The sequence below is a fragment of the Monodelphis domestica genome, chromosome 5 (genome assembly GCF_027887165.1).
Source record: "Monodelphis domestica isolate mMonDom1 chromosome 5, mMonDom1.pri, whole genome shotgun sequence".
NCBI classification, from domain to species: Eukaryota; Metazoa; Chordata; class Mammalia; order Didelphimorphia; family Didelphidae; genus Monodelphis; species Monodelphis domestica.
Window position 1 is genome coordinate 93,516,491 of NC_077231.1, and position 12,062 is coordinate 93,528,552.

Consider the following 12,062-nt stretch of genomic DNA (forward strand, 5'->3'; position numbering starts at 1 on the left):
TATTCTATGGTGAACTGTCAGCTGGACTCAGGAAACAAGGCCAACGAAAGAAAAGATTCAAGGATCAGCTAAAGTCCAACTTGAAGTGGGCTGGCACGACACCAAAGCAACTAGAACTCGCTGCCTCTGACAGAAGTAGCTGGTGAACCCACATTAACCATGCCGCCACCACCTTTGAAGATGAGCGACGTCGACGTCTTGCCGCTGCACGTGAACGTCGCCACCAGGCCACAACCTCACCTCCCGTAACAACTGGCGTCCCAGGCCCCATGTGCCACACACTGTGCGCCTCAGTCTTTGGACTCCAAAGCCACATGAGGGTACACCGTAGATGAAACTGCACAGACAATAGTCATTCTCTATCGCCGAGAGACTACCACTACTACTAATTAAGTGAATGCCCCCCACCATATTTAAGGGGGTTTGAGGCAACTTATTCTGTGGGAATGAGCACTGGATTTGGAGACTCAGGACCCAGTTTTAGAGTCTGACTCTGCTGCTACATGTTCCAGGGGATACAGACTGGACCTACAGTCAGAAAGACCTGAGTTCAAACCTGCCTTCAGACACTTATTAGTTAGGTGGCCCTGGGCAGGTCACATAACCTGTCTTGCTTCTGTTTCTTCAACTATAATATGGGGATAATAGCTTCACACAGTCAATAGCTGAGATAATATTTATAAAGACCTTTGAAAATTTAAAGCATTATATAAATGTTAGCCATTATTATTACTTATAGTTGTACTATATAGTATTATATGTTGCATATGACTACTATAAAGTACTATGGAAAGGCTAGCTATTGTTATTGCTTATGCTTGTACTACATAGGGTTATATATTACTTATAGCTACTAAAAAGTGCTATAGAATGGCTGACTATTGTTATTATTCCTTATATCTGTGTCTTTGGGCAATAATAACTAACTACATAGAGTGCTTTAGAGTTTCTCCACATACATAATTTCATTTGATCTTCAAACATGCCCTATGATATTATTAGCTCCATTTTACAGATGATGATAATAATAATAACACTAATAATAGCTAACAGTTATATCACATTTACTATGTGCCAGGCACTGGGCTATAAGCACTTCATAATATTCTCATTTGATCCTCACAATTACTAGCCATTTTACAGATGAGGAAAATGAGATAGAAAGAGGTTAAAACTTAACCAGGTCTCATAGCTGTTAGGTATTTGAAGCAGAATTTGAACTCATCTTCCTAAATCCAAGTCCATCATTTTATCTACTATACTGCCCATCTGACTGTCCTTTGACTTCTCTGGGTCTGTTTTGTTAAATTTACTTGTGGTTGGACTCTGAATATATAATAGGTGGTCACCAGGGATTTAAATTTCTAAATCCCAAATGAATTACTAAAGTAAAATGAATTTATGGTAATTTATTTACAATAGAGGGAAGATATTAAGGAATGTGTGTGAGAGAGAGATAACTCTGGCCTCCTCTGAGACAGTTAGAAAGTTCTAAACCCCAGCTAGGGGAAGAGAGCCTCAAGACAATGAGCCTTTCCTGGAGGCTTCACACCTCCAGAAAGGCAGGATCACTAAGTCAGCTTTTCACTCACCAACGGTGACAGTCTAAAAGAAGTCTGGGTGTCTGCCTTCCAGGTCCCTCCTCAAGGGTCTGTCTTCCAGTCATTCCTCCGAGTCAGTGCCGAATCTCTGAACAACTATTTGAATGTCTGAATCTGAATGAATGATCCGAATGTCTGAATCGAAATGATCAAATGTTCTCCTGCCTTTTGGTCCTCTTTATTTTTATTTTTTTCCTTTTAAACATTATTTTATTTGGTCATTTTCCAAGCATTATTCCTTGGAAAAAAAGGATCATTTTCTTTTCCTCCCCACCCCCACCCCTCCCATAGCCAATGCATGATTCCACTGGATATTACATGTGTCCTTGATCTGAACCCATTTCCATGTTGTTGGTATTTGCATTAGGGTGTTCATTTAGAGTCTCTCCTCAATCATGTCCCCTCAACCCCTGTAGTCAAGCAATTGCCTTTCCTCAGTGTTTTTACTCTCACAGTTTGTCCTCTGTTTGTGAATAGTGTTTTTTCTCATAGATCCCTGCAGATTGTTCAGGGACATTGCATTCCCACTAATGGAGAAGTCCATCACCTTCGATTGTACCACAATGTATCAGTCTCTGTGTATAATGTTTTCCTGGTTCTGCTCCTCTCACTCTGCATCACTTCCTGGAGGTTGTTCCAGTCTCCATGGAATTCCTCCACTTTATTATTCCTTTTAGCACAATAGTATTCCATCACCACCATAGACCACAATTTGTTCAGCCATTCCCCAATTGAAGGACAACCCCTCATTTTCCAATTTTTGGCCACCACAAAGAGTGCAGCTATGAATATTCTTGTACAAGTCTTTTTCCTTATTATCTCTTTGGAGTACAAACCCAGCAGTGCTATAGCTGGATCAAAGGGCAGACAGTCTTTTATCGCCCTTTGGGCATAGTTCCAAATTGCCCTCCAGAATGGTTGGATCAGTTCACAACTCCACCAGCAATGAATTAGTGTCCTTACTTTTCCGCATCCCCTCCAGCATTCATTACTTTCCATAGCTGTCATGTTAGCCAATCTGCTAGGAGTGAGGTGATACCTCAGAGTTGTTTTGATTTTCATCTCTCTGATTATAAGAATTGGCCTCTTTTTAAAGATCTTTTTCTCTTGTGTCACCTCCCCTAAATTTTCACATCTACCAATCACAGCAGATGCTTTTCTCCAGGACTGCCCACTCTTTACACCTCTTTTGGTAAATTCACCTTTTGTAGTTACTTAACACCTTTTTTGTAGTTAAAATCTAAAAATAGATTGTAGCTTACAATTCTAGCTTCACTATAAAGGAAGAGCTTAGTATCTTCATTGTTATAATCTGGGAGAGCTAAATCCAATCTTCACAGTTTCTTCATTGAGTATATGATGGAGTCTTTTCAGGAAGGACTTGAACCCAGATCTTGCTTTCTCTATCTTTCCAGTTATCAGTCCATTGCTGCAAGTTTTCTCTCCTCCACCATCACCATCATCATAACTAGCATTTATGAGGTGCTATGTGCTCTGATCTATATCTGAATAGGACATAAGGATCCTGTCATGGCTAATAACTTGAATCATCTCAGAAAAGTTTTACTAACAAAAAAAATTTCCATCCAGTCCAGGGGTTTCAATTTGAGTGGGGCTATGAACTTGCTTTTAAAAAATTGATGGGACAGCTAAATAGCAGAGTGGATAAAGTACCAGTCTGGAGTCAGGAAGACCTGGATTCAAATATAACCTCAGATGCTTCCTAGCTGTGTGACCTTGGACAAGTCACTTAACCCCAATTGCCTGGCCTTTGTCATTCTTCTCTTAGAATTGATACTAAGACAGAAGAAAGTTTTTTTTTAATAATTGATAATTATATATCAGTGTATTTGGTTTCTTTGACACCCTGGATAGTTTATTTTGTCATATGAAAACCTGATCTAGAGCTTATCAGAGTTATTACAAAGAGTCAGATTAAAAGCAAAAATGAACATAAGAGGTCATTTTGTCCAACACTTCTTTGTATGCTCAGACAAGAGAAGTGACTTCTCAAATTCAAATCTAGCCTCAGATGCTTACTAGCTGTGACCCTGAGCAAGTCACTTAACCCTGCTTGCCTCACTTTCCTCATCTGTAAAATGAGCTGCAGAAGGAAAGGGCAAACCACTCCAGGGTCTCTGCCAAGAAAACCCCAAATGGGGTCACAAAGAGTCAGATATGAATGAAATGACCAAACAACTTGTTAGGAAGGAATAAGGGGGAAATCGTAATGGACTTGGTGTCAGAAAAATGAGAGTTTGATTTCCTGCTGGTACAATTTCTGTCTTCAAACAAGTCTTTGCAATTAGGTAGCCTTGAATTCTCCAAAGCCATGCCTATGGATGGAAAGGACCTCAGAAGTCACGTTGTACTACTTCCCTTTTACAGAAGAGAAAAGTGAGGACCCAAAAGACCAAGTGGCAAGTGTAGCATTTTGTTCTTCCCCAGGCTACATGGGATCTCGGGGTTATAAATCTATAACTGGGAGGGACCTCTGCTGCTCTGATCCTATACTTTCTGGCAAAGCCAACATGGAAGTCTTCATGAGCTGAGCAGTAAATTACAAGTACAATTCCAATAGGCAGAGGAGGGAGTCAGGGGTTGAGGAAGAAGATCATGTCAGATCCACCTGATGGAGAGGATGTTGCTGCCCGAAGGTTGCTACAGAGAAGCATGAGCATGAAGCTTCCAACAGAGCCATGGTTCAGGAACAAAACCAAAACAGCTGAGTATATCAGTCTTGGATGGCCACATGGCTCCATCCCATTTCCAAGGGAAAATTAAAAGCAGGTTTTCAGGCACTGATCAAAGGGGAGGAGATTCCCGTAACCAAGGCAATATCCAAACATGAGCCTCCTCCTGGTTCCTCTTCTTCCTCCACTCATCTTCCTCCTCCCTACTTACTAATTCCCACAAGAAGGTTTATTGAAGTGATTGGTGGGGGGAACTCCACCCATCCTTCTGACAAGTCCATATCCAGATGATGAATGAGAGGAAGAACAGGCAAACCTATCTCTGTGTGGAAACTGAGGGCAGAGTCCTTTTACCGAAATGCCTTTGCTTATGTGGCTTCTTTGCAATTTCTCTCCCAGAATTGTATCCTTTGAGACCATCATCTGACTCAAAACACAACTCCTCCCACTGATTCAGGATCAGAGGGTCATAAACTTAGAGCTAGAAGGGACCTCAGAGGCCATCTAGAACAACCTTATCATTTTACAGAGAGGAAGACAGAGGCCCAGAGAAAGGAAATGACTTTGGTATAGGATCCTCGATCTAGAACTAGAAGGGAATTCAGGAGCCATCCTCTGACTCTGTCATTTTACAGAAAAGGAAACTGAGGTCCTAAGTGGGGAATGTCAATATCACTCAAGTAGTATCAGAGGAAGAATTTGGCTCATAATAATTGCAGGGTAGGGATAGGAACTAGAACTGTGATATCATTGATATTAAAACAAAAACCAAAACAACTCTAGGACTAGGAAACTCCCTGTCAGGGCAGGCTGTCACCTTTGTAGTTCTTAGAGGTTTAGGTCAGAAGAAGGAGTGAACTAAGGTCTTCCAGATTAAGTGGTCACCTCTCCATCTCCAACTACAAATTAATAATAATAATAGCTGGCATTTTTATAGTGCTTTAAGATTTCAAAGTACTTTACAACTATTATCTCATTTCATTCTTAAAACAATCCTGGGAAGTAGGTGCTATTGCTATCCCTATTTCACAAATGAAGAAAGTGAGGTAGAGAGAGAAAATGATTTGCCCAAGGTCACTGAGCTAGGGGATAGGGAGTATCTGAGGCATGATTTGATATCAGGTCTCCCAATTTTTAAGGCCTGAGCACAATCCACTGCTCCAGCACTCTAAGACGTGCAAAGGGGAAATTAAAAGCAGGTTTTCAGGCACTGATCAAAAGGGAGGAGATTCCTGTAACCAAGGCAATATCCAAACATAGCCCTCACTTGAACCTCATTTGATCCTCACAGTAGCCCTATGAGGCAGTTACTATCATTAAACTCATTTTACCAGGAGGAGACTGAGGCTTAGAAATCTTATAGGGAGTGGGGGGGGGGGGGGAAGAAATATTTATTAAGTGCCTACTTCATGCAAGGCACTGGACCAAACACTACAAATGTTATCTCATTTGATCCTCACAACAGCTTTGGGAGATAAGTGCAATAATCCCTATTTTATGGATGAGGAAGATCTGAGTTCAAATCCAGTCTCAGATATTCACTAGCTATGTGACCTTGAGCAAGTCACTTAATATCTCTACATGTTTCCTAATCTACATTTTATTAAATGGACATAATAATAGCACCTACTATATAGGGCTATTGTGAGGATCTAATGGGATAAAATGTATAAAGTGCTGAGCACAGTGCCTGTGGCACATAATGTTATATAAGGACTACTTCTGATGCTGCTGCTAATGATAATGATGACAGTGGTGGTGGTGTTAATGATGGTGATGACGGTAATGATGGTTTTGGTGATGCTGATGTTGGTTGTGACAATGATGGTGAAGATGGTGAAAAGAATGGTGATGGTGGTGGTGGTGGTAGTAATGGTGATGATGATGATGATGATGGTTTTGGTGATGATGATGATGATGATGGTTTTGGTGATTCTGATGATGGTGATGATGATGAAGAGAACAGTGATGAGAAAGGTGATGATGGTGGTGGTGATAGCAATGATGATTATGATGATGTGTTGAGGATGGTGATGGTGATGATGATGATGATGATAGTAGAGGTGATGATATGGATGGTGATTATGGTGATATCTAGTTCTGGGCACCATGTTTTAGGAAGGACATGGACAAAATAGAGTGCATATGCAGGGAGATTACTAAGACTTTGAGGGCAAAGTCACTTTCACATAGTAGATAGCTAATCACAGGATCTCAGAATCCCAGATCTAGAACTAGAAGGGACCTCAGAGTTCATCTAATCTAATGTTCCTTCTCCCATTTTACAGAGGAGAAAACTGAAGCACAGATTGTTTAAAAGATTTGCCCGAGAAATAGAAGTAAAATTTGGACCCAGGATCTCCAATGGATTGAATTGGATTGATGTCCAAAAGTCAGTCTAAATTCATTGAGGCTCAACCCCACATTAGCCACAGACTGACTCGCAAAGACAACCTACTCATTTAGAGAGGAGTCCCCATCTATTTTGGTAGAAGGGGAACCTACTTACAAATTGTTAATGTACCAAAGCAAGAACCTTCTAAAATATGACTGCATGTCCCTGAGCAGTATTTATTCAGTCCCAGGTGGTTTATTCACATTCCCAATCTGGAATTGCATTCAAATGAAACCCTTCTTTCTACAGGCGTTATCAAATGAAAAACACACCTGCCATCGGGGTTTATTTTTTTTCTCCTCCATATCTCACCTGCCATAGCAGCTGCTCAGAACACCAGCCAACCCTGAAAAACACACTGCAGGAGCCACAGCAAGCCTCAAGCCCAAGGGAAGAAGCAAAAGTTGAGCCATCAACAAGGGACTCATTCAACAGAGCTTAGCCATGAGCCAAATCCTCCCCAATGAAAGTCTTGTTCATTAGAGAAGCAGCTGTTGTGTTGGGTAATAAGCTTTGAGGTGCAGATCCTAAAACCAGGAAGTCTGAGGTTCAAATCCTACCTCCAACCCTTACGAGTTATATGGTCATAAGAAAGTCATTTTGCCACTATGAGGTTCAGTTTCCACATCTGTAAAATGGGGATAAGAATACTCATCATATATGATCCTGAGTCTAACCGTTCTAGTCACTGCATGACCTAACTAAATATATGTGCTATTATAACTATATTTATTCTGAAAATTATTATAAAGATAGCACCTATATCACAGGGCTATTTGAGAACCAAATGAATAATAGAATACAATATAATATAATATAGTGTTGTGTAACAATATTATATTCTATGGTATATGATATGATAGTGTATGACACAATATATTATATAATGTAATATAATATTATATAAAAGTTACAATACTTAGTATATTTTATTACATGTGAAAATAGATATAAAGTGCTTGGCAAACCTTAATAAAGTATTATCATCCATGTGCAATATGTATTATATTATGCTATATTTCAAATGTATATCTCAATATAGTAATTAATAAGTATGCTAATTGTGTTATTGGCATGTTATATATTATTGAATATTTTAATAGTGATAGCTAATATTTACATATATTTATGCAGTCTTTCATTTTAATATTCTTTTATTTCTATCTATTATTTCATTTGATGCTCAAACAACCTTGTAAAGTAGGTGCTATTTCTATTCCCTTTGTAAGGGTGAAGAAACGGGCTGCAAGAATCATACAGATTCAGAATCATACAGCTAGGAAGCATCCAAGGTAGGATTCAAACTCAGCTCTTTCTGACTGCAAGTCCAATACACTCCACTAGTCTAAGTTGCTGGAGATAGAGCCTGAGAGGACCTCAGGAGCCCTCAAGAATTTTCTCCTAACTTTATAGCTGAGGAAAATGAGACCCCAGATTTGGGTAATGGAACTAGGACACAAGAGTAATAAATGTCAGAGTAGGGATTTGAACCCAGGTATTCTGACTCATTGCTCTTTTACAAGTGGGCTAGTTTCTGCCCATGAGACTCACCCCCAGAAGAAAGGTCTAAGCCCCCTGCCTTCTTTTCCTCTTTGAAGATGAAGGTAAAACCATCCACACTTGTCTTGTTTTCAGAGAGGGCTTTTGAGGCAGATCAATGGCATGGCCTCCTAGGATAAGTGCCCCAAGGGCTGTTTGAAGGGTTCTCTAACCCAGCACATTCATTTTTGCAGATGAGGGAAGAAGTCTCAGAGAGCCTGTGACTTTGCTTGCGGCCACAGAGTTGTCTCCAGCTTAACACAGAAAACAGATTCCCGGGTAGATCTCATGGCTCCATCTGCCCATCATTCAGCTTTCATGAGCTCTTCCTCATCTTCCAATTCCTCCTCTCACAGAATTTCAAAACCCTCATCAATTGGAGTGATGGCTCAGGAGCAATCCCCATAACGGAATCAATCATAAAATTTCTTCCTGCCTTCATGCTCTGCACACAGGAATCTGGCAATCTCCTCTGCCCCAAGGCCATATAGGGCAGCCGCCATAGAGATTTCACTGGAGTCAGCTTCTGGTCTCCTTCAAGAGCAGAACACATACATCCTTTCCTCTGCACCATCATTTTTAATTTTTTTAAAACCCTTACCTTCTGTCTTAGAATAGGTTCCAAGACAAAAGGGCAGTAAGAACTGGGCAATGGGGGTTAAGTGACTTGCCCAGGGTCACACAGCTAGGAAGTGTCTGAGGCCAGATGAGAACCCAGGAGCTTCTGATTCCAGGCCTGGCTCTCCATCCTTTGTGCCACCTAGCTCCCCCTGCGCATCATTATTAAGACAGCCTACGGGACTTAATTCATGGGTATCCATCTGTCATGGCAATGTTCATCTCTCTAATGTTTCATGTGGCTTCCTTGCAAGCTTTGGCTCTACTTCAATAGCCATCAAATGTCTCTATGATTTCTCTAAAGAACAGAGACATAGAAGGCGACATGATTGCACACCACAGGGTATGCCCGCCAGTACTTATCTGGTTGTGGTGCCTAATGGCTGTGCCAGCTCCTGAGCTTCTGACCGCACAGCATTCACAGTAATGGGTCAGCAATTAAGGCAGGGTCTGGCTGAGTTGCCATTAATTATAGATGTTATAATTACGTAAAAAAATATCGATGGTTTCTTATGGCTATGGATGGCGACTCTATCCTTTTTGAATTGTAAGAGCAATCAGAAAATCCTGGTCTCTTCCTTCTGTCCATGCTTGTATAGTTGAAGGAGCACAAGTCACTTTAATTTCCTCAATTTCCTCATCTGTAAAATGGGGGAAAGGACTACATGGCCTCGGAGATTGATCTCTTCTAACTCTAGATTTCAAGATTTCGTGAATAATTGGGAATTAGAATATCTAGATTCAAATCCACACTGTAACACTGACTTCAAGCAAGTTATGACCTGTCTGGACTCAGTTTCTTCATCCTTAAAATAAGGGAGTTTGGGTCCCAGCCAATTCCAAATCAATGATCCTATGATCTCCAAAGATATAATAATTCTTTCTGGTCAAGGACTTTCCCAAACACTCTCAAGCTCAGTTCGTAATCAAGCCTTTCATTAAACATTTAGAGCTAGAAGATTGCTTAGAGCGAGAAGGGTGCTTAGACCATTTGACATGTGAGGAAACCAAGGCATACAAAGATTCCTTGTTTTGCCCAGAATCAGAGCCAAGAGATTAAAAGTCCCACAATAAGTAACTGTAGAAGAGAATTCTTTTTTTTCCTAATCTTTACCTTCTATCTTAGTATCAATTCTAATACAGAAGAACAGCAAGGACTAGGTAAATAAAGTTAAGTTACTTGCCCAAGGTCACAGCTGGGAAGTATCTGAGATCAGATTTGAACCCAGAACCTCCAGACTCCAGGCCTGACTATCCACTGTGGTACCTAGCTGCCCCTGGGACAGAATTCTAATTCAAGTCTTCCTGACATCAAGTCTCCTATTCTATCCACTCTCCACTATCTACAGTGTTTCTCATGGTCTTTGCCAGGAGGTCTTGGTGATCAGGACTCCATGTCACAAGGCCAGTGATAGTACCACACTTGATTAAAATCTTCCTAGTTTGCCAGTATACTTATATCAGATACCATGAAGCCCTGGGGATAGGTAGAATTCAACAAACACTAATTAAGCCCCTACTGCATGCATGGCAAACAATCATACAATTCTAGATTGAGAAGAAATCTGAGAGATGATCTCTTCCAAAGTCTTCCTCGTACAGATTGGAAACCTGAAAGTAAATTGTTCTAAACAATTAGATATTTAGTAGTAGAGCTCTTGATACTGGTTCTTTCCACTAAATCCTGGCTGTATCTGACACCCCAGACAGTAGCTGCTGAGGTAGTGAGGGGAAGAGGAGAGCAAGTCTGCTGTCAGCATCATCAGTCACATTTAAGGTGATTTCAGCTTTACAAAGCACCTTGCACACATTAGCTCATTTTATCCTCACAATAACCCTATGAGGTGGGTCCTATTATTATACCCATTTTACAGACATGGAATCATGAATTTGAGAGGGGTTAAGTGACTTACCCAAAGTCACCCAGCTAGTGTCCCTGGTGGGATTCAGAGCTAGGTTGTCCTCCCTCTACTCCAGCATCCTATTAAAACCAAACTCCTTCGCTAATGAGCAATTTCACAGCTGTCTGATGATTATGGTTGTGTGTGTGCTTTTTTCTTGTCTAGACACAACCTTTAACTCAATGTTCTGAATCTCTTTCCTTACTTTGGTTTTCTTTCCAGATTATGAAGTCTGTTTTTCCAAACTCCATAGCAAAAGTTCAGGTTCAATGGACAATCTTCCTTCAAAATTCTCCTACTCCTGCTCTCTGTCCAGATCCCAAAACACAAGAGCTTTCTTGGAGGTAGAGTTTTGTTGTGAAATACAAACATAGCCCCAAGGAACATCTTTTCCAGGAGAGCTGCCTAAATTCATAAAATGATGCACCTCAATTCGGGGAAGAAGGCATTCCCTTCTCTGCCCTGTTGCAGAGTCTTCCAATGGATGCTATTTGGGTGGGGGTGGGGAGGGTGCCTATCCTGGGATGCTGAGACTTTTTTTTTTAAGAAGGAAGAAATTGTGAAATGAACATGTGACAAGCATAATTTCTAACAGATTTCATCCTCTCCTCTCCTGCAAAAACAGAGTTACAGGAATTCAGCCGCATGGAAAAGGCAAGCAGTATGAGAGCCAAGGAACTCAACACGAACCGCCATGTTAAGTTCTGTGCTGTGAAACTCTGCAAATATCACTTCCTGCTGTAAATATCACTATCCTGGTCTACCAGAATTGATTTAGTCACATTTGAGAAAGGCAAGAAGAAAATGGTCCCCCTACTGAGAAATAATTACCTTCATTTTATGCCAAATAACTTGGGAATTTTTGTCTTCAGAGATATTTTTACATCTTTTGATTCACAGGATCATAGATCTTGAGCTAGAAGAGATGACCTTAGAAAGCATCTGAGGCAGAAAGTGGGTGGGGGAGAAAGGAAGGAAGAAAGGGAGGGGAAGAAGGAAGGAAGGAAGGAAGGAAGGAAGGAAGGAAGGAAGGAAGGAAGGAAGGAAGGAAGGAAGGAAGGAAGGAAGGAAGGAAGGAAGGAAGGAAGGAAGGAAGGAAGGAAGGAAGGAAGGAAGGAAGGAAGGAAGGAGGGAGGAAGGAAGCTAAATCTCTTTATTTTACAGATGAGGAAATAATCCTGTAAAATTTAAGTCTTCATTAAAATAACACAGATGGTAAATGATAAAGCTGGGATTCAAACCCAGATCCTCTGAGTTCAAAATTCTCTGTATCTACATTAACCATTTTTCTCTTGGATCAGTTAACAAATAGCTC

The 12,062-nt window shown here is 40.7% G+C and overlaps 1 long non-coding RNA gene across 1 annotated transcript; it reads left to right on the top strand.

The window, feature by feature from the left end:
- Positions 1 to 10,818: 10,818 nt before the first annotated feature.
- On the top strand, positions 10,819 to 11,598 carry LOC103104389 (uncharacterized). Its single transcript, XR_001624792.2, has 2 exons — positions 10,819 to 11,091; positions 11,373 to 11,598. It is a non-coding gene; the product is annotated as an uncharacterized LOC103104389 (long non-coding RNA).
- Positions 11,599 to 12,062: the final 464 nt, after the last annotated feature.